Source organism: Piliocolobus tephrosceles, chromosome 3 (genome assembly GCF_002776525.5).
Source record: "Piliocolobus tephrosceles isolate RC106 chromosome 3, ASM277652v3, whole genome shotgun sequence".
NCBI classification, from domain to species: Eukaryota; Metazoa; Chordata; class Mammalia; order Primates; family Cercopithecidae; genus Piliocolobus; species Piliocolobus tephrosceles.
Genome location: NC_045436.1, coordinates 143,177,211 through 143,197,989, shown reverse-complemented (window position 1 = coordinate 143,197,989; position 20,779 = coordinate 143,177,211). Strand labels below are relative to the sequence as shown.

Here is a 20,779-nt window from a genome sequence, read left to right as displayed (position 1 = left end):
AACAGCAAGGGGGAAGTCTGCCTCTATGATTCAATCACCTCCCATCAGGCCCCTCCCTGGCACACAGGGATTACAATTTGAGATGAGATTTGGGTGGAGACACAGAGCCTACCATATCATTACACCCCTGGACTCTCCCAAATCTCATGTCCTTCTCACATTTTAAAACACAATCATGCCTTCCCAACAGTCTCCCACAGTCTTAACTCATGCCAGCATTAACCCAAAAGTCCAAGTTCAAAGTCTCATCTGAGACAAGGCAACTCCCTTTAATCTATGAGCCTGTAAAATCAAAAACAAGTTAGTTACTTCCAAGATACAAGGATTGGATAAATACTCTGGAGAACAATGGCACTCTTCTCACAGCTCCACTGGGCAGTGCTGCAGTGGAGCTATGTGGGGACTCCAATTGCACATTTCCCCTCAGCACTGCTATAGTAAAAGTTCTCCATGAGGACTCTACCCCTCCAGCAGACTTCTGCCTGGACATCCAGGCATTTTCTTATATCCTCTGAAATCTAAGTGGAGGTTCCCAAACCTGAATTTTTCCTTCTGCACACCTGCAGGCCCAACACCTTGTGGAAGCTGCCAAGGCTTGGGGCTTGCACCCTCTGAAGCCATGGCCCAAGCTATACTTTGTCCCCTTTTAGCCACAGCTGAAACTGGAGTTGCTGGGATGTAGAGCAACATGTCTCAAGACTGTACAGAGCAGTGTGGGCCCTGGGCATGGCCCATGAAATTATTTTTCCCTCCTAGGCCTCTGGGTCTGTGATGGGAAGGACTGCTCTGAAAGTCTCTGAAATGCCCTGGAGACATTTTCCTCATTGTCTTGACTATTAACATTCAGGTCCTTTTATGTATGCAAATTTCTTCAGCCAGCAGCTTGAATTTCTCTCCAGAAAGTCCGTTTTTCTTTTCTACCACATGGTCAGGCTGCAAATTTTCCAAACTGTTATGCTCTTCTTCCCTTTTAAACATAAGTTCTAATTTCAGACAATCTTTTTGTGAATGCATATGAGTGTATGCTTTCAGAAACAGCTGGGTCACATCTTGAATGCTTTGCTGCTTAGATATTTCTTCTACCCAGATACCCTAAATCAACAATTTCAAGTTAAAAGTTATGCAAATCTCTAGGGCAGGGGAAAGATGCCACCAGTCTCTTTGCTAAAGCATAGCAAGAGTGACTTTTACTCCAGTTCCCAATAAATTCCTTTCATTCATTTGAGTCCACTTCAGCCTGGACATCATTGTCCATATCACTATCAACATTTTGGTCAAGTCCATTCAACAAGTTTCTAGGAAGTTCCAAAGTTTCCCATATCTTTCTGTTTTCTTCTGAGTCCTCCAAACTGCTCCAACCTCTGCCCATTACCCAGTTCCAAAGTGCTTTCCACATTTTCAGATATCTTTATAGCAATGCCCCCCTCCCAGTATGAATTTCCTGTATTAGTTCATTTTCAAACTGCTATAAAGAACTACCTGAGACTGGGTAATTTGTGAAAAAAGAGGTTTAGTTGACTCACAGTTCCACAGGCTTAACAGGAAGCATGGTTGGAAGACCTTAGGAAACTAATTATTGTGGCAGAAGGTGAAGGGAAACCAAGCAAGTCTTTATCATGGCAGAGCAGGAGAGAGAGAGAGTGAGCAGAGGGAAAAGTTCCACCCACTTTCAAAAAACCAGATCTCATGAGAACTCACTCACTATCATGAGAACAACAAGGGGAAAATCCATTCCCATGATTCAATCATCTCCCACCAGGTCCCTTCCCTGACCCATGGGAATTACAATTTAAGATGAGATTTGGGTGGGGACACAAGGCCAACCATATCATTATACTCTTGTACCTTTCCAAATTTCGTGTCTCAAAAAATATATAAAAATGCTCACAGACAGCTAGAAAGCAGGATACACTTCACTAAGAACCGTGTCTAAGGTACTTTTTTAAAATGGGAAGTTAGTTTTCTAAGAATAACTTTCAAAAAATAATATCTGATATTGAGACAGGGTTCTTGCTCTGTTGCTCAGGCTGGAGGGCACTTACACAATCTTGGCTTACTCCAGTCTCCACCTCCAGCTCAAGCGATCTTCCTGCCTCAGCCCCCGAAACAGCTGGGACCAGAAGTGTGAGCCACCATGTCTGGCTAATTTTTAAATTTTTTGTAGAGGTGGGGTTTCACCACTTGCCCATGTTTGTCTTTGAGCATTTTATTTAGCAATGTGTGACTCATTTCATCACATGTACTATCATAGCTAATTTTAATTTTTCATTATTTAACTATGGAACTGATGAATTTTAGGTTTTTATTACTCTTCCTTTTTATTTGTTACCTTCATCTATTTTTGTTCACTTGTTTGTTCATTAGAAATTCCACCAGAGATTGGGTTGGAGGAGAGTCTTATGAACATTCAAATCTTTTTTTGTTTGGATCTTATTTGGTAATAGATATTTTGGTACTTATTATTAAATAGATACTTATTTTGGCAAGATAAGTGTTAAATCTTCAAGCTTTGTTGTTTAAAGCCATGAAGTGTTTGTTCTGACCTTCAGATAGTACAGGGATCAAGAAATTTAAAATTTAGAACTAAAGCCAGACTTTTAGAATTTAAGCAGTGTCTTGTGTGATTACTTCTCTGTCCCTTTTTCCTGGATAACTCGGGATAATTTTTAATTGTAAGAACAACAATGACAATGATAGTAAAAGCTAATTTGAATGTCATACTTCGCTAAGCATGTTACATGCATTATCTCTTACTTTTGAAAATAATACTGTGAATGGCACTGTTATCTTTCAAAACCAAAATTTTATACTTGAAGTAAACGTAAGCTTATGGAAGCTAAGACACTATTTAAATATCTTCAGATCACAATTGGTGTAGCCATGATTCAAATTTAGATGGATCTGGCTATTGCTTGAGTTTTTAAAAGTTGAGGACTCAAAGTTCTAATCAATTGCCAATGGCTTTCAGTTCTACTCTTTAGCAGCATTTTTACATGCTGAACTACTTCATCACTTGAAATGATTCCATATTCAAAATTGTGAACTTAGTAATGTTCTGTTTTGGTTACAATTTTCTGTCCTTTAGTCTCTTCCATTTTTTCCCCTATTGAACTTTCTCATCATTGGCAGTTTTTAATTTTTACTCCTTTACAATTTATCTTAGCTTATAGTCACAATTTTGTTTTCACTTGTCTCCTTATCTTATCAGATTCAGAAATGTAATAATAGCCAGTCTACAGTCACTTGTTGCAGAGGTTCTATAGACTGTCCAAGTTTGCTAGTTCCCAGTTCTGTGTAAACCCCTCCAGTTGTTTTTTCTTTCTTACTCCACATTGCCATGGGCGTGATTTTAGAAGATCCCAAAACATAACAAAGAGGTGTACAACAAGGTTGTATTGTCAGTATTATCTTGGCCCATTACTTCATATTCCTGTTAATATCTTGTTAGTTTTCTATTGTGATCCACATAAAACATTGCTCCACATATTTTCTAATTTCCCTAAACAGAAGTTCCATTGCTATTTCCTGTTTCCTCACTTTCACAGCACTGATCTTGTAAAGTCTTTTCATTTTGGGGGTCCTTGCAGATGTTTTATTTTCTTGACATTAAAAAAAAAAACACAGAACCACCCTCCAGTATTAGTTTCTTATTCCAATACTCTGCTTTTTATTAATGGCCTCACAGTTCCCCCACTTATTCAGTTTTCTTTGACTCCATCTACTTTCTCTTGCCTCATATCTTGTCAGTTGCCAAGATTTATTGTACTATATGTGGATCTCTATTTTGCACATTTTAAGGACTCGCCTAAGTGGTTATATTAAAGTAAAGTAGAGGCAGACATATTTGCATGCAAGGATAAGCTCTTTTTCTTATGGTTATATTTGATGGATAAGTTATTTGATCCCCTTTCAGTGAAGATAATAGAATACTTACAGCATGGGATATTGTGAAGATGGAATGAGATGAAGCATAAAAACTCACAGTGGCTAGAACATGATGCACACTCAGTAAACATTTGCTAATATTAAATATTACTAAGGCTACAGCATGTTGTAGGGGTGTGCATACAACAAAGCACAAACAAATTGGTGGCTATCCCCACAACAATGTACCAAAGTGCATGCTACAGTTGTTATAGAACCAACAGGTTCATATGCCCACTGCACAGAAACAGACCAATTACACTGAGACACCAGGGTTTGCAGCAGAGAAAGAGTTTAATGATTGCAGGGTACCAAATGAGGAGATGGAAAAAGACTCTCAAATCCATCTCCTTGAGGAGTTCTGGGCAGGGGTTTTTAAGTGGATCATGGAGGGTGGGGGGCTGGAAAATTGGGATTGATTGGTCAGGGTAGGAGGGATGAAATCAGAATGTGGAAACTGCATTCTTTGATGAGTCATCTTCTTGTGGGTTCCTTTAGATTTGATTTTACCTCTTTGAGTTTTGCCTGCTGTAATTCTGTGTGACAGGACAATTGTAAAGTGGTCTAGCAGGTCCATTGTTTAATGATTCTTATGTGTCAAAACCTGAGGCTTTAATTTAGCACTCTGGACCTGGGCACCATAAAAGTATAAAACAGTTCTGTTTATTGGTGACTTGGTCACAAGTTAAATGAAGACTTAGAACATGCCACCTGGTAAAGAGCTTGAAGAGCCAATTAACCTATATCTGTAGCCATTTATTTATTAATTTAGTTAGTTGTGGTCTTCATTTGAGTAATGGTTCCATGGCATTTATCCGAGTTTAAAGAAATCTTTAAAGATTTTTCTGTATGTTTTATATATCTAAAAGATGTTTTCTAAATATACAATCATGTCATCTGCAAACAGGGACAATTTGAGTTCTTCTTTTCCTAACTGAATATCCTTTATTTCTTTCTCTTGCCTGATTGCCCTAGCCAGAACTTCCAACACTATGTTGAATAGGAGTGGTGAGAGAGGGCATCCCCGTCTTGTGCCAGTTTTCAAAGGGAATTTTTCCAGTTTTTGCCCATTCAGTATGATATTAGCTGTGGGTTTGTCATAAATAGCTCTTATTATTTTGAGGTACGTTCCATCAATATCGAATTTATTGAGCATTTTTAGCATGAAGGGCTGTTGAATTTTGTCAAAAGCCTTTTCTGCATCTATTGAGATAATCATGTGGTTTTTGTCTTTGGTTCTGTTTATACGCTGGATTACATTTATTGATTTGCGAATGTTGAACCAGCCTTGCATCCCAGGGATGAAGCCCACTTGATCATGTTGGATAAGCTTTTTGATGTGCTGCTGAATCCAGTTTGCCAGTATTTTATTGAGGATTTTTGCATCGATGTTCATCAGGGATATTGGTCTAAAGTTCTCTTTTGTTTGTTGTGTCTCTGCCAGGGTTTGGTATCAGGATGTTGGCCTCATAAAATGAGTTAGGGAGGAGGATTCCTTCTTTTTCTATTGATTGGAATAGTTTCAGAAGGAATGGTACCAGCTCCTCCTTGTACCTCTGGTAGAATTCAGCTGTGAATCCATCTGGTCCTGGGCTCTTTTTGGTTGGTAGGCTATTAATTATTGCCTCAATTTCAGAGCCTGCTATTGGTCTATTCAGGAATTCAACTTCTTCCTGGTTTAGTCTTGGAAGAGTGTAAGTGTCCAGGAAATTATCTATTTCTTCTAGATTTTCTAGTTTATTTGCGTAGAGGTATTTATAGTATTCTCTGATGGTAGTTTGTATTTCTGTGTGGTTGGTGGTGATATCCCCCTTATCATTTTTTATTGTGTCTATTTGATTCCTCTCTCTTTTCTTCTTTATTAGTCTTGCTAGCAGTTTGTCAATTTTGTTGATCTTTTCAAAAAACCTACTCCTGGATTCATTGATTTTTTGGAGGGTTTTTTGTGTCTCTATCTCCTTTAGTTCTGTTCTGATCTTAGTTATTTCTTGCCTTCTGCTAGCTTTTGAATGTGTTTGCTCTTGCCTCTCTAGTTCTTTTAATTGTGATGTTAGGGTATCAATTTTAGATCTTTCCTGCTTTCTCTTGTGCGCATTTAGTGCTATAAATTTCTCTCTACACACTGCTTTAAATGTGTCCCAGAGATTCTGGTATGTTGTATCTTTGCTCTCATTGGTTTCAAAGAACATCTTTATTTCTGCCTTCATTTCGTTATGTACCCAGTAGTCATTCAGGAGCAGGTTGTTCAGTTTCCCTGTAGTTGAGCAGTTTTGATTACCAGTTAGAATGGCAATCATTAAAAAGTCAGGAAACAACAGGTGCTGGAGAGGATGTGGAGAAATAGGAACACTTTTACACTGTTGGTGGGATTGTAAACTAGTTCAACCATTATGGAAAACAGTATGGCAATTCCTCAAGGATCTAGAACTAGATGTACCATATGACCCAGCCATCCCACTACTGGGTATATACCCAAAGGATTATAAATTATGCTGCTATAAAGACACATGCACACGTATGTTTATTGCGGCACTATTCACAATAGCAAAGACTTGGAATCAACCCAAATGTCCATCTGTGACAGACTGGATTAGGAAAATGTGGCACATATACACCATGGAATACTATGCAGCCATAAAAAAGGATGAGTTTGCATCCTTTGTAGGGACATGGATGCAGCTGGAAACCATCATTCTTAGCAAACTATCACAAGAGCAGAAAACCAAACACCGCATGTTCTCACTCATAGGTGGGAACTGAACAATGAGATCACTTGGACTTGGGAAGGGGAACATCACACACCGGGGCCTATCATGGGGCGGGGAGAGGGGAGGGATTGCACTGGGAGTTATACCTGATATAAATGATGAATTGATGGGTGCTGACGAGTTGATGGGTGCTGCACACCAACATGGCACAAGTATACATATGTAACAAACCTGCATGCTATGCACATGTACCCTAGAACTTAAAGTATAATAATAAAAAAAAGATGTTATCTATATCTTTCTTAAAACCAACTTTATTTTTGAACTATAACGTACACACAGAAAATGCATATATCACAAGAGTATAGGTCAGCAAATTATTACAACATGATCACACCCATGTAACCAGCACCGAGGTTAATAAATAGAACTTTACTGTGCACCAAATCTCCCATTCTTGGTACCCTCATCTTCCTTCCATAGATAACCAATCTCAAATATTCTTTTGCATGTATGTAGTTTTTTAATGGTTTATTTTACTTCATTATAAATTGACAGATAAAATTGTATGCATTTATCATGTACCGCATGATGTTTTGAAGTATATATACACCATGGAATGGCTAAATCTAGCTAATTAACATAGCATTATCTCACCTAGTTATCATTTTTGTGGTGAGACTATTTAATATCCACTCAGCATTTTTCAAGAATGCAATATATGGTTCTTAACTCTAGTCACCAATAGACTGGATGCAATAGATCTCTTGAAGTTATTCCTTCTGTGTGAAATTTTGTAACCTTTGACCAACATCTCTACAATTATCCATCCCCAACTATGCCAGTGCCTGGTGACCATGATTCTACTCTCTACTTCTGTAAGTTCAACTTTTTTAGATTCCACATATATCTGAGATCATGTGCAATTTGCCTTACCCTAGAACTTAAAGTATAATAATAATAATTAAAAAAAAGTGGGATAGTGAAGTCTCCTACTATTATTGCAATGACATCCATATTTCCCTTCAAATCTATTAATATTTGCTTATATATTTAGGTGCTGTAGTGTTGTGTTCATATACATTTATAATCATTATATCATCTTACTGAATTGATTTATTATTATATAATAATCCTCTTTGTCTCCTTTTGCAGTTTTTGAATTAAAGTCTATTTTATCTGATATAATTATAGCTACTCCTACTATCTTTTGGTTTCCATTTTCATGGAAAATCTTTTAATATCTCTTCGTTTATCAGTCTATATTCACCTTATAGGTGAAATGAGACCCTTGTGTGGAGCATTTGGTTGGATCTTGGTTTTTGTGTGTGTGTGTGTGTGTGTGTATGTTTTGTTCCATTCAGCTACTGTATCTTTTGATTGGAGAATTGAATCAATTTACATTAAAGATAGCTATTGATAGGTAATACTACTGCCATTTTGCTAGTTGTTTTTTAATTATTTTATAGATCTTTTCTCTCTTTCTTTTTCTTTTGCTGTCTTCCTTTGTAGCTAAACGATTTTCTCTAGTGGTATGTGGTTTTTTTTTTTTTTACTTTTTACTTTTTTATGTATCTACTATACTATGCTTTGTAGTTATCATGAGACTTATATAAAAAGTATTATTTTTATGACAAGTTATTTTAAACTGAAAACAATTTTACTTTGATCACAGAAAACCTCTCCAATTTTACTCCATAATATGCCTCCCTATATTTTGAATTTTTGATGTTTCAATTTGTCTTTTTATATTGCATATTCCTTAAAAATTATGGTTGCTTTTATGAATTTTAATAGTTTTGACTTTTAACCTTAATATGAAAGATATAAGTGATGTACACACCACCATTACAGTATTAGAATACCTGAATTTTGTGTGTACTTTTACCAAAGAGTTTTATACTTTCAGATGTTCCTGTTACTCATTAGTGTTCTTTTCTTTTAGCTTGAAGAACTTTCTTTGACATTTCTTGTAAGACAGATCTGGTGGTGATGAACTTTCTCAGCTTTTGTGCATCTGGGAAAACCTGTCTTCATTTCTGAAGGACAGTTTTGCTGGCTATAGTATTCTTGGATGACAGTTTTATTTTTTCTCTTCAGTACTTTCCATATATCATCCCCACTCTCTCCTTGTCTTATGGTTTCTGCTAGGAAATCTGCTGCTAGACATCTTGGAACTTCATTATGTGTTATTTGCTTATTTTCTTCTGCTTTCAGGATATTCTCTTTATCTTCGATTTTTGACAGTTTGATTATATTATGTTTTTAATAATCTTGTTTGGGTTATGTAATATATGAATGCAGAGAAGATCTTAGACCTCCCTGTGTCTAGATGTTTATATCTTTCTTCATATTTGGAAAGTGTTCTGCTATTATTGCTTTAAAGAGGCTTTCCACCCCTTCATCTTTCTTTCTCCTTCTTAAATGAGAAGACTCAAATATTTCCTGTTTTAATGCTCTACCATAAATCCTGTTAACTTTTTAAAATTCTTTTTTATTCTTTTTTCTTTTTTCTCCTCTAAATGTATATTTTCAAGTAACCTGTCTTTATGTTCACAGATTTTTTTCTTTTCTTTTCTTTTTCTTTTTTTTTTTTTTTTTGAGGCAGAGTCTCACTTTGTCACCTGGTCTGCAGTGCAGTAGTGTGATCTCAGCTCACTGGAACTTTCACCTCCCAGGTTCAAGCAATTCTCCTGCCTCAGCCTCCTGAGTAGCTGGGATTATGGGCGCCCACCACCATGCCTGAATAATTTTTGTACTTTTAGTAGAGATGGGTTTTTGCATGTAGGCCAGGCTGGTCTCGAACTCCTGACCTCAGGTGATCCTCCTACCTCGGTCTCCCAAAGTACTGGGATTACAGGCATGAGCCACCATACCCAGCCCACAGATACTGTTTTAAGCTTGCTCTATTCTGCTGTTAATGCTTCTATTGCATTTTTCATTTTGTTTATTGTATTTTTCAACACCAGGGTTTCCATTTGATATAAAAACATTTAATCTCTCTTTCAAATTTCTTTCTTGACACTTTTTATTTTTCTCATTTCATTAAAATGTTTATGTGTATTTTCTTAAAGTTCATTGACATTCCTCAAAACAGTTATTTTGAATCTTCATCAGGCAGTTCATACATCTTCATTTCTTTAGGGTCAGTCACTGGCACTTTATTTTGTCTCTTTGGTAATGTTATGTTTTTCTGACTGTTCTTGATCTTTGTGGATATGTGCCAATGTCTGTGCACTTCAAAAAATAGATACCTATTCTAGTCTTCTAGACTGGACTTGTCTGAGTTAGCCCTTCAACAGTCAGCTCCTTCAGAGTTTCTTGGCAGGCAGTCTGGCAGAGTCCTGAAGCCTTGGTTCACTGGGGCTGGCACAGTTCTGGGACAGGCTAGAAGCCTGGGGCTGCTGGGAGTGGTTTGGCCCTGGGGTGGACCTGAAGCCTGGGATTGCTATAGTTGGTGCAGCACTGGGGCAGACCAGAAGCTCAGAACTGCTGAGGCCTGCCTGTTGATGATGGCTGTCCAGAATCTGGGGCTGCTGAAGTTGGTCTGACAGTGGTGTGGACTCGATATCAATTCTGCTTCATAGGCCTAAAGCTTGGGACTGTGGGACTCTGCCTGGTGCTGAAGTGGGTCTGTAGGTTCAGTATACATGTACCAGCTTGGAGTCTGAGACTGAGGGAGGCTTTGTGGTTTTAAGATTTAGTGTGATGGACCTGAAGTTGGGGTCTAAGGCAAAGTCTTATGATCACTTCTCTTCCTTTATCCTAAGTGGATGATACCTCACTCTGCACTCTGTTGGCTGGGGTTCAAGGAAGGGTGATATGGATAATATAAACTCTTTCTTCATTTTTTCTAAATATGAATTTAAAGATACAACCTGTAACATATGTTTTCAAGGATTTTTTCTAGAAAATACATAAAAGTAAATCAATCTGCTATTCTGTAGGTAGGTGAAAGTTAATAAAAATTTTAATAAGCATCTATTTTTAATGGAACTTGCAGTCAGTATTTCAGTAAAGAAGAGCTTTAGTTGATAATAAACACTATTTCTGTTTTAATGAGCATAGAGATTTAGTATTCTCTCAACTACCAGACAGCTTTCCAAATAAAAAAACTATATTAAATATATTAAAAATAAATAAAAATAGAAGAAATCTTGTGTGATGTACATTTTTTAGAGTGCAATTTAAAAGTGTCTTAAATATGTAGGTTATAAACAAAGCTTCAAATCTAGATTTCCTTTTTAAAAAAGAAAGAATTGGGAGAGCCAATTTTAAATTATCAAAACTTAAAACAAATACAATAACTATTTTGCTATTTGTTGCCTAATCCTGAAGCAAACATTTATTTTATTCATTTATAGCTTGACTTGAAAAAAATAAAAGGAAAGTGCATATATTTTCTCTGAGTTTCTAACCCTCAGGATTTATTTTCCATAAACATCTAGTTATTACCATGATGTTATATATGATTACAACTGAGCAAACATCTCACCCAGGGATTTGAGAATGTAAATAGCTCCTGAGCCAAGTCGCAGGCTTCCTTATGCTCAGGTAGGTTTATAATACAGTGTGTTGTGGTTTTGTTTTGTTTTTAATCACTTCTTAGACTCCAAGTTTGGTTGAACATAGCCCAAGATGACTCTCTTTCCAAGACACAAAAATTAAGCTAAAGACTTAACCATATGTTTGGTCCTGATGGTGCTTATTTTCTGTGTTAGATTCAAAGAATGAATAAAAAGAATGAAATGAAACAAACCATCTCTCCAGCAGTAAGACTTGAAATACTGAAGTGAGGGGCTCATTGTGGGCTTTTTCTCTGAGTGTAACCTATGTCTGACTTGCAGGAAATCAACAAGATTTAGTGGTCCCAGGGGCCAGTCAATGCTCGTCCATTTCCTTTGACTTTTAGCACCTCTCTCTGACTCATGTTTCTCATCTGAAGTACTGGGGAGGCTGGATTAGAATTGATGGTTTCAAATTAATCTCTGTGGTGCCCTATTGATTTCTTCAATCCTTTTTTAGGGAGTATCTGAAGGGTAGTGATGGTGAGAGGAATTTCAAGCTCTCTGCTGAATACCGATCTATACTTTTCACCATATACATTTTACTGTACTCCATGTATGGTTTCTCTTGAATGACTTACAATAAACAGAAAGGTTTCATTTAATAACTTAGGGGAACTCTGAAACAAATGTCTAACGTTATTTTCAGGAATTTTGTCTTATTTGAGATTCTCTGGGACTCAGGTCATATTTCTAACCCAGGATGGAATTTGGTATTCCTCTATCAGGTGGGGCAAGTCTAGATATGTCTCCTTGTAGAGCCTCCAGAGTATCTTAAAATTAGTCACCCTAAGCCTGGAAGGAACAAGTCGAACAGTCACTGAACAAACATTGACCACCTTCTGTGCAATGTTCTAGAGGGTCAAAGATTTTTAAACACAGTCCCTGCCATCTAGACTCAAAATTTTAGAGATATGTGTATGTGTATGTGTATGTGTGTGTGTTTGGGGGGTGGGGGTTGTGGGTGTCATACAATGCTAGTTGTGCTAAATCCTAAGTTAATGGTGAAAAAAGATTTATTTAGAAGGAAGAGGAGACAGGGACATACTTTGAACTGTGCTTTGAAAAATGAGTATGATTTTCACTTACATGTGTGTGTGTGTGTGTGTGTGTGTATATATATATATAGAGAGAGAGAGTTTTGCTCTGTCACCCAGGCTGAAGTGTGGTGGTGTGATCATAGCTCAGGGTAACTTCAAACTCCTGAGATCAAGTGATCCTCCTGCCTCAGCCTCCTGAGTAGCTAGGACCACAAAAGTGTGCATTACCATGCTTAGCTAATTTTAATTTTTGTAGATACAGGGGTCTCACTATGTTTCCCAGGCTGGTCTTAAAATCTTGGCCTCAAATGATTCTCCTACCTTGACCTCCCAAAGTGTTGGGATCCACCACCTGGCCTAAACAATGAGAAGATTTCAATAAGAAGTGGTGAAAATGTACCCTTAATTCCATGCCATGTGTGTTCCTAGCATGAAAGATTTCTGGAGAGAACAAACCTTTGCTATATCTGACATATAACCATGTTTGATTTCCTATCAAACATGTGAGGTGTGGTTCAGTTCAGTTCTGGGAAAGATCTAGGTGATAAAATTCTAGGTAAAATAATTCTAGGAATTCAGTGAAGTTTTCTAAAGGGATTCCAGATCAATTTAGTTCTCCACAAAATATCAAGACTAGAGAAGACATTTTTATTAGGCTTCTGTGACAAAGAACTCAACTCAAAGCAGATTGTAACCAATTTCCTTGCTATCTACCTTCTACTGTGACTGCCAAATCAAAGACAAAATGGCATTAGACCAATTTCCTTGCTATCTACCTTCTGCTGTGACTGCCAAATCAAAGACTAAATGACATTAGAGTCTCCTAAGGGCAGGAGAATTCCTCCTTGCTCTTTTCACTGGGGTCCTCAGATGTCACACAGTTTCTGGAGCATCCTGTGCACTAGAGCTAAAAATAACCTGATCCCGAGCTTCATTCTTCTGATTTTCTCTTGAGTGATTCAAGAGAAGTTATGAGAAGGTAATCTGAAGGGGCTGGGTAGTGCAGAGTGCTATCTTGGCAGCAATCATACTTGCTGAGAATCCTGGTTTCACTCTGTCTATTGTGTTTTCTCCCTGGAGAAAATAGGCAAGATCTACATTTTCAGATTTTTATAATGCAAAATGAGGAATTAATCAATCTTCTTCTGTCACCATCTGAGAGCACTGATGCAGAATGACATCACATTTCAGTCATTCTCAGGCAAAAGACATAATAAAAATAAAAATATACTCTATTCTGAAGACTGCCAAGTTCAGTTTACTCTTTCTCTTTGGGTAGGGCAGAAGTCAGATTAAAGGGAAATTATTCACAAAAAAATAACCTTTCAAGGTCTCCTTTTTCCTAGGTTCAAAAACACATATTTCAGAACACACTATAATTCATACTATATTATTAGAAAATTGGAATAAAAATAGAATTAAATGTTCAGTTATAAGTATATTTTTCCTTTGTAGAAGAAAACTTGGTGAATTTTCTTGAACTCTTTATTTTTAAATAATTTAGTATTTATGAAGTGGATAATTAACAAATGAATGAGAACCTATAATATGGTGTGCTGGCTGGGCCTTGTGGAAAATTTTGTAGCCATATAAACTGTGGTCTTTGCCACCACAAACTTGTACTGAGACTGAGAAAATGAGGCAAGTGTATATATGGAATTCATGTATGCAATATAGTTTTTTTCAGACTATAAGTCATATATTATCAGAGGATAAAAAGATCAATAAGAGAGTTATCAAGAAAGGCTTATTGGAGCAAGTAAAACTTTACTATATTATAATCATCTCTCCATATATCACAGGCAAAAACTTTCTGGCTGGGTGACCTTAAACACTTCAATTTTTCACATCTATAAAAGGGGGTCACCCATAGGCTGTTCTCTGTTACACAAAGCTAATTGCCTTTGCTTATGGGCTTCTAGAGCTAGACTGTGGTGGAAGAAGATATCAGGAAACACACTTTCTATAATTTCCTCTTTTATATCACTTATATATTACTCAACTAGGACTGGCATAACAAAATACCATAGACTGGGTGGCTTAAACAATAGTTCTGGGGGCTGAAAGTCCAAGATCAAAGTGTTGGAAGATTTGGCTTCTCCTGAGGCCTCTCTCCTTGGCTTGCAGGTGGCTGCCTTCTTGGTGTATCCTCACATGGCCTCTTCTCTGTTCCTATTGTCTCTTCTTCATCTAGTAAGGACCCTAATCCTATTGGATTAGGTCCTCACTATTCTGGCCTCATTTAGCCTTAATTACCTCCTTAAAAGCCCTATCTTCAAATATAGTTACACTGAGTATTAGGGCTTAAGCATAAGAATTTTGATTTATTTAAATTTATTTTACTTTAATTTAATGCATACCAGCTTATAGCAATGCAAAATCTTCCATATAATTTCCATAAATTTACTTCTACCTCTATGCTGTTGAGGTCCTATGGGTTACCCCTGTCTTATCCTACAATAACTGGGTGTAGAACTTCATTGTCTTTCACTCTCAATCCACCACTTACATCAAGCATATCAGGGTTTCGTTATACACAGAAGGGTCACATTATGTACTACTTAGCTTTATTTCTTCTTGAAGATGCAATACCCATTCCCTTCCGATCTCACTTTCTACCTCTAGAGCAATAAACAAGTGTTTTTTCTTTCTGTTAGAAAAGTTCCACCAATACCTAAGTCTGTTACGGTATTGTCTGCTATCTGCTATCTTTCAAGTAATTTTTTTTCTGCTAAATATAGGATTCTTCTTAAACTCTGAAGGAAAGAATTAATATATTATCATTTTCCATATTTATATGTGTGATTTATAAATATTTCCAAGGTTGTGAAAAGTTTTCATTTAATAATTGAAGAAAGTTGCTTGAAAAACTTCAATAGCTTCCAGTTGAGCATAGTATATAGCAGATCTAAGATTTTTCTGCCTTTTTTGTTTTAGGAATCAATTCTGTTTTGATCTTTATTTGCTCTTCTTGCTTTTGTTGAATATTTTTGATGTTCATTATGCATTTTCTTGAATTGAATTATTAGTTTATTTATTTTTATTTTTTCTGAAGGAATCAAAACTAGGCATGAATTTGTCTCTAAAAATTATTTTCATAGTATGTGTAAATTTAATTTGCAAAATCCTAATTTTTATTATAGTTAGAGTTGGTAATTTTAAGTTTTCCCTCATTGACCTAATACTTCTTTGGAGATTTTATCAATTTCCAAGAAACTCAATGTTTTTGTTCTATATTTTGTTATTTATTTCTGCTTTTATTGCATTGTCATTAGACAATATGACCCATAATATGATTATTAATTGGAATTTATTGATTTTTTTAATAGTCTAACTTATGATAATTTTTGTAAAATGTTCATGGCTCTTTGGAAAGAATATGTAGCCTCATTTTTACATATATATATGCATATAAGCATACATAAATGCCACACAGGTGTTAAATTACATCATAATTATATCATTCAAATATTTTGTATTTTAATCTACTTTTTCATCAGATACATATGGGAAGCTGTTAGTAATCTATATATTTTAGTTTTTATCAATTTGTCTTCATATATTTAAATATGAGAGAGATATTTGTGGAAGGTCTACATTATGATTTAATCTTTTATTCTTGTAATATAATTATCTTTGTTTAGTTAATGCATTTGACTTGGATTCTTCCTAGTTGTAAATGAATACTCAGATGGCCAGCTTCACAGCTGCCAGTATTTTATTTATGCATTTTGTTTTATTTTGCCTTATATTTCTTTGTTCATGTGTTAAATTGTTTTTCTTTTCTTGTTAATTTTGATTTGTCTCTTTTGTAAACAAAAACATAATTGAATTTTTTTTTTTTTTTTTTTTTTTTTTTTTGAGACGGAGTCTCACTTTGTTGCCCAGGCTGGAGTGCAGTGGAGCGTTCTCTGCTCACTGCAAGCTCCGCTGCCTCCCGGGTTCACACCATTCTCCTGCCTCAGCCTCCCTAGAAGCTGGGACTACAGGAGCCCGCCACCACACCTGGCTAATTTTTGTGTGTTTTTAGTAGAGACGGGGTTTCACCGTGTTCGTCAGGATGCTCTCAATCTCCTGACCTCGTGATCCACCCACCTCGGCCTCCCAAAGTGCTGGGATTACAGGCTTGAGGCATCGCGCCAGGCCCATAATTGGATTTTACATATTTGGCAACATCTGTGAATCTTTATGCTTTAATAAATGGAACTTAACCCAGTTACATTTATTGTCCTAAAATTTTTTTCTTACCATTCTTGTGCTATTTTATGCTATATGTTTTTCCAGTTTTTAAAATTTTATTTTTTATTATACATGTATACATATATATCTATATATATACCTCTCACTCTCTCTCTACATATATATATATATCTGTCATTCATTAAATGTACTGTGCTTTCTTTGCAGTTTAAGGGAACAAGGTGGGAGAGATCATGTGTGGTAATTGCAACAATAAACTGCCTCTTTCAGTGAGGCAGTGAGGAGTTCTTTGAAACATTATCTACGAAGTGTAAATGTCACTGTTATGGCTCAGTATTTCTTGTGTTAGAAGACTTTCTCTGTGTAGTTGGTATTGTACAACATATTTCTCAGTCTTTTTTTTTATTATCATCCTCTATCTGTTTATATACTATATGTATATCTGTGATTTATACAGTTAAAAAGTAAGTTTTTTTCACTCCTGCCCACCAGAAGAACCAATTTTCAATCCATTGGAGACAATATTGCCCTCATTGAGAATGCTGCACAGAGGGAATTCATTACTGCCACCCACTTCTACAAGAACAAGTGTTGTTTTGAAGATTTTTAAAATTTTTTCCTATAGGCATGTGGCTTCTCTATATGGCAGATTTGATGGAATTTTCAGTCCTGGCTGCCCTTCCTTTTGCAGCATTTTCTTAAAGCTTCTGACATGTGGATGGTTTTCTAGTTTTTAATCCTTTTCTAATTTTTAATCACTAAATCAAATTTCCCTCCTCTCCTGTATTCTTTTTTCTTTTCATGAGGAATCTAGTGGTGATGCAAAGAGGGGCTTTACTTATAGACTTATACCACCACTTTACTCAGAAATCCTTGTGGCTGTTTCTTAAGAAGATTATAGAATACAACCATAGGAATGGCATTAAAATGAAAAGCAGCAAATGTTTTTCTTTAGAAAGCTAGATAACTTAGTATGGTTGACAATTCATAGGAGAAATAGTAATGCTATACGTCAAACCTGGGATAATCATTCTGTATGAATGCTACTTTCTCTGCACACCAAAGTCACTATTCATGTTAATTAGAACACAGATGATAATTTAATGCGATTTTATGCCTTATATGTTATGTATAATGGGGAGAGCTATTTTTTTCTGCCTCAAAGATTGTCATCACTTAATGATCCACAGAATTTTAATTTTTGAATCACAGTTGTCTTGCTTAGAACTCCAGTATAAGTGTGGAAAAGAGTGATAATCAGATTTGTTTACATTATATTTCATATACTTATAGTGGGCCATACTATTGTGTCAGGAACCTCAAAGCCATTAGAAACCCATAATGCTTAGTAGCTTGATTCAAGCATATGACATGGTGAGAAAAGGAACTTTTCACTGTTCACAGCTGCCAGTACATTCAGAATACTAAGGTGAGGCAACTGTGAGTGAGGATAAAATTAGCATATTTTGGTAGGATGTACTTAAATATAATTAAGTGCATTTCTTAAAATGGTTTAAAATGTTTATTAAAATGTTAAAAAGTTTGTAATTCCTTTAGTTTACTTATACTTTTCTATTTCTTACATTTCATTGTTTACACTAATCAATTTGGGGAGAAAAAAATAAAAATGTAGTTTTTCCTGAAGGCTTTTTTCCCTCCCTTCCTTCTTTAGCAAACACCACAGATACCTCATTTTATTTCAGATCTGAAATGGCAAACGCTGCTTTAATAAGCGGTGGGATTTCTCCCTTGCTATGTCCCCGCATTCTCCCTCTATTCCTTTTTTCTTTCTTTCTTTCTTTCTTTTTTATTTCTTCCTTCCATTCAAGTAAACTGTATTTTATCTTTGACAAGTAAACTGTAAGTGAAATAAAAAGATCAGCTGAAAATATGTCCCTGGCCAGATGCGAGTTATTCACATCTGTAACATCTGGAAAACACTCCCTTTATTCTTCATCATCAGTCCTCTTTTTGCTTTTTCTGGACACGAGGATATTAATTTCTTGATGCATCTCTGCCCTGAGCTGAAAAAAATGATAAAATGTCATGAGGAACTAGAATTTTAGCTTTAGCTTCTTGTGTCAATCTTTAAACTATACTTTCTAGTTTTTAATTGCAGATGCTCTTAGAATTGGAATGGGGCTATGTCTCGGTAAACTCATCGTAAGTGGAAACTATCATAAATAAAAATGCATTTCATATACCTAACCTACTGAACATTATAGCTTAGCCTAGCTTACCTTAAACATGCTCAGAACACTTACATTGGCCTGCAGTTGGGAAAACTTAACACAAACCCTATTTTATAATAAACTCTTGAATATCTCATACAATTTATTGAATACTGTACTGAAAGTGAAAAGCATAATGAGGTTGTATGAGTACTTGAAGTATGGTTTCTACTGAATGTGTATCTTTCCACACCATGGAAAAGTCAAAAAATTGTAAGTTGAACCATTGTAAATTAAGTCAGGAACTATCTGTATTTACTTTCAGCTACTAAGTTACTTATTAGGATCCAAATAAGTATCAGCAATTGTGCTGGATGCTGTGTACCTGAAGAGTGGAACGGACATATTGTTCCTTCTCTATCTCTTTCATAAATAAACGAGTGTGGAAGAAAATCGACCTGAGCACTGTTATCGTAAGTCTTTATTTGATAACGCCAGCACAAGGAGGTTTTGAAGGAGCTTTCTTATTTAGGAAAGGAAGAAATGTTTTATAGGACTGTAGCAAGAGTAGGTCAGCAGAAGTTCATCAGGTTTGAGAAATTTATTGGCCAAAGATGGTTCTTGAAAGGGGATGTATTGTTCTTACAGATTAGCAACTACTATAAATCAATTCGTGTTGTATCAAGAAACGTGGAGAGGACTACAAGTCATGTGCAAGAGGAGATGGGGGCAAACAGCTGCAGGGAACAAGGGCAAGGGAGGTCCTAAGTGAAAAGTTATTAGTCTTTCAGAGTCTCTCATTGAAGATAATTATGAAGAATTGATAAATGTGAGGAAATCAAGAATTGGAGATTCTACTTAACTTTACCACAGAGTGTAAGGTAATCCTAAGAACATCAACACTTTCATGCAGATTGGTGAAAATTGCCAGAATGTTTGAAGACAACACCCATGCCTTACTCTGCTGCAGTTTCTAGAGGAGTAAAGACAGGAAGTTGTACAAGTTAGTTATCCCATTGAGTGTGTGCTGTTATTCAAGCTTACCCCACAAACGTTATTGAGTTCTTCCAATGGACACAGTCTTTCTGTCATAATTTAGTGAAAGAAACAAACCTTACTAATCATGCTAATAAGTATATAACACAAAGTGAGAGCTATATTGTGAAGAATAGGAATAGGGTCTCCGAGAACACCTAGTAACGTACCTTTATCCAAACTAGGGAGTGAAGGAAGACTTTCCTGAGGAAGTGACAGGAGGTATGCTTTGAAAGTGAATAGACATTGGAGAAGAGGACATGATTAGATTTGAAATTTGAAAGTTCACTGTTAGTTTATCCTTACATGTTACTTTAAAATAAACTTGCAATCTAGATATTTTATTTTCTTTAATTTTTTATTGGGTAGGTGAATGATATTTTAAACATCAAAAATGCCTAATATTACTGTCTTAAATACAACTATGTTCAATTTTCTGTATTGCCTTCCAATTTGTATATACATGCATACATACTTTTATGGTGACATTCACAATAAATGGACAATTTTTACTCTGCTTATTAAACTAAATATCAAAAGCATTTTTCATTTTTCCCCTAGTCTATATACATAAACTTGGGAATTACTTTACTATATATCATCACGGTGACATTTTTGAATTTGTTAAGATATTTCCCTCTTGTTGGAAATAAATGTTTCCAGTGTTGGGGTTCACTGTATATAGATTTTTATTCCTGATGAACTATGTTACTAAGAAAAAAATCCTATAAATGGGAGCACTGAATTATAGTTTTATCTCAGCAATATTCGTCAATATATTTTGGTATTCCTGCTTTGGAAAATTTGCCGTGAACCTTTTACTATAAAAAGTCTTAGGCCAGGCGCGGTGGCTCAAGCCTGTAATCCCAGCACTTTGGGAGGCCGAGACGGGCAGATCACAAGGTCAGGAAATCGAGACCATCCTGGCTAACACAGTGAAACCCCCGTCTCTACTGAAAAATGCAAAAAAACTAGCTGGGCGAGTTGGCGGGCACCTGTAGTCCCAGCTACTCGGGAGGCTGAGGTAGGAGAATGGCCTAAACCCGGGAGGCGGAGCTTGCAGTGAGCTGAGATCCGGCCACTGCACTTCAGCCTGGGCGACAGAGCGAGACTCCGTCTCAAAAAAAAAAAAAAAA

The 20,779-nt window shown here is 36.1% G+C and overlaps 1 protein-coding gene across 1 annotated transcript in view; it reads left to right on the top strand.

Moving 5' to 3' along the window:
• Window positions 1-20,779, top strand: part of GRXCR1 (glutaredoxin and cysteine rich domain containing 1) — a 129,215-nt gene that overhangs the window by 78,975 nt on the left and 29,461 nt on the right. The window lies entirely within an intron of this gene.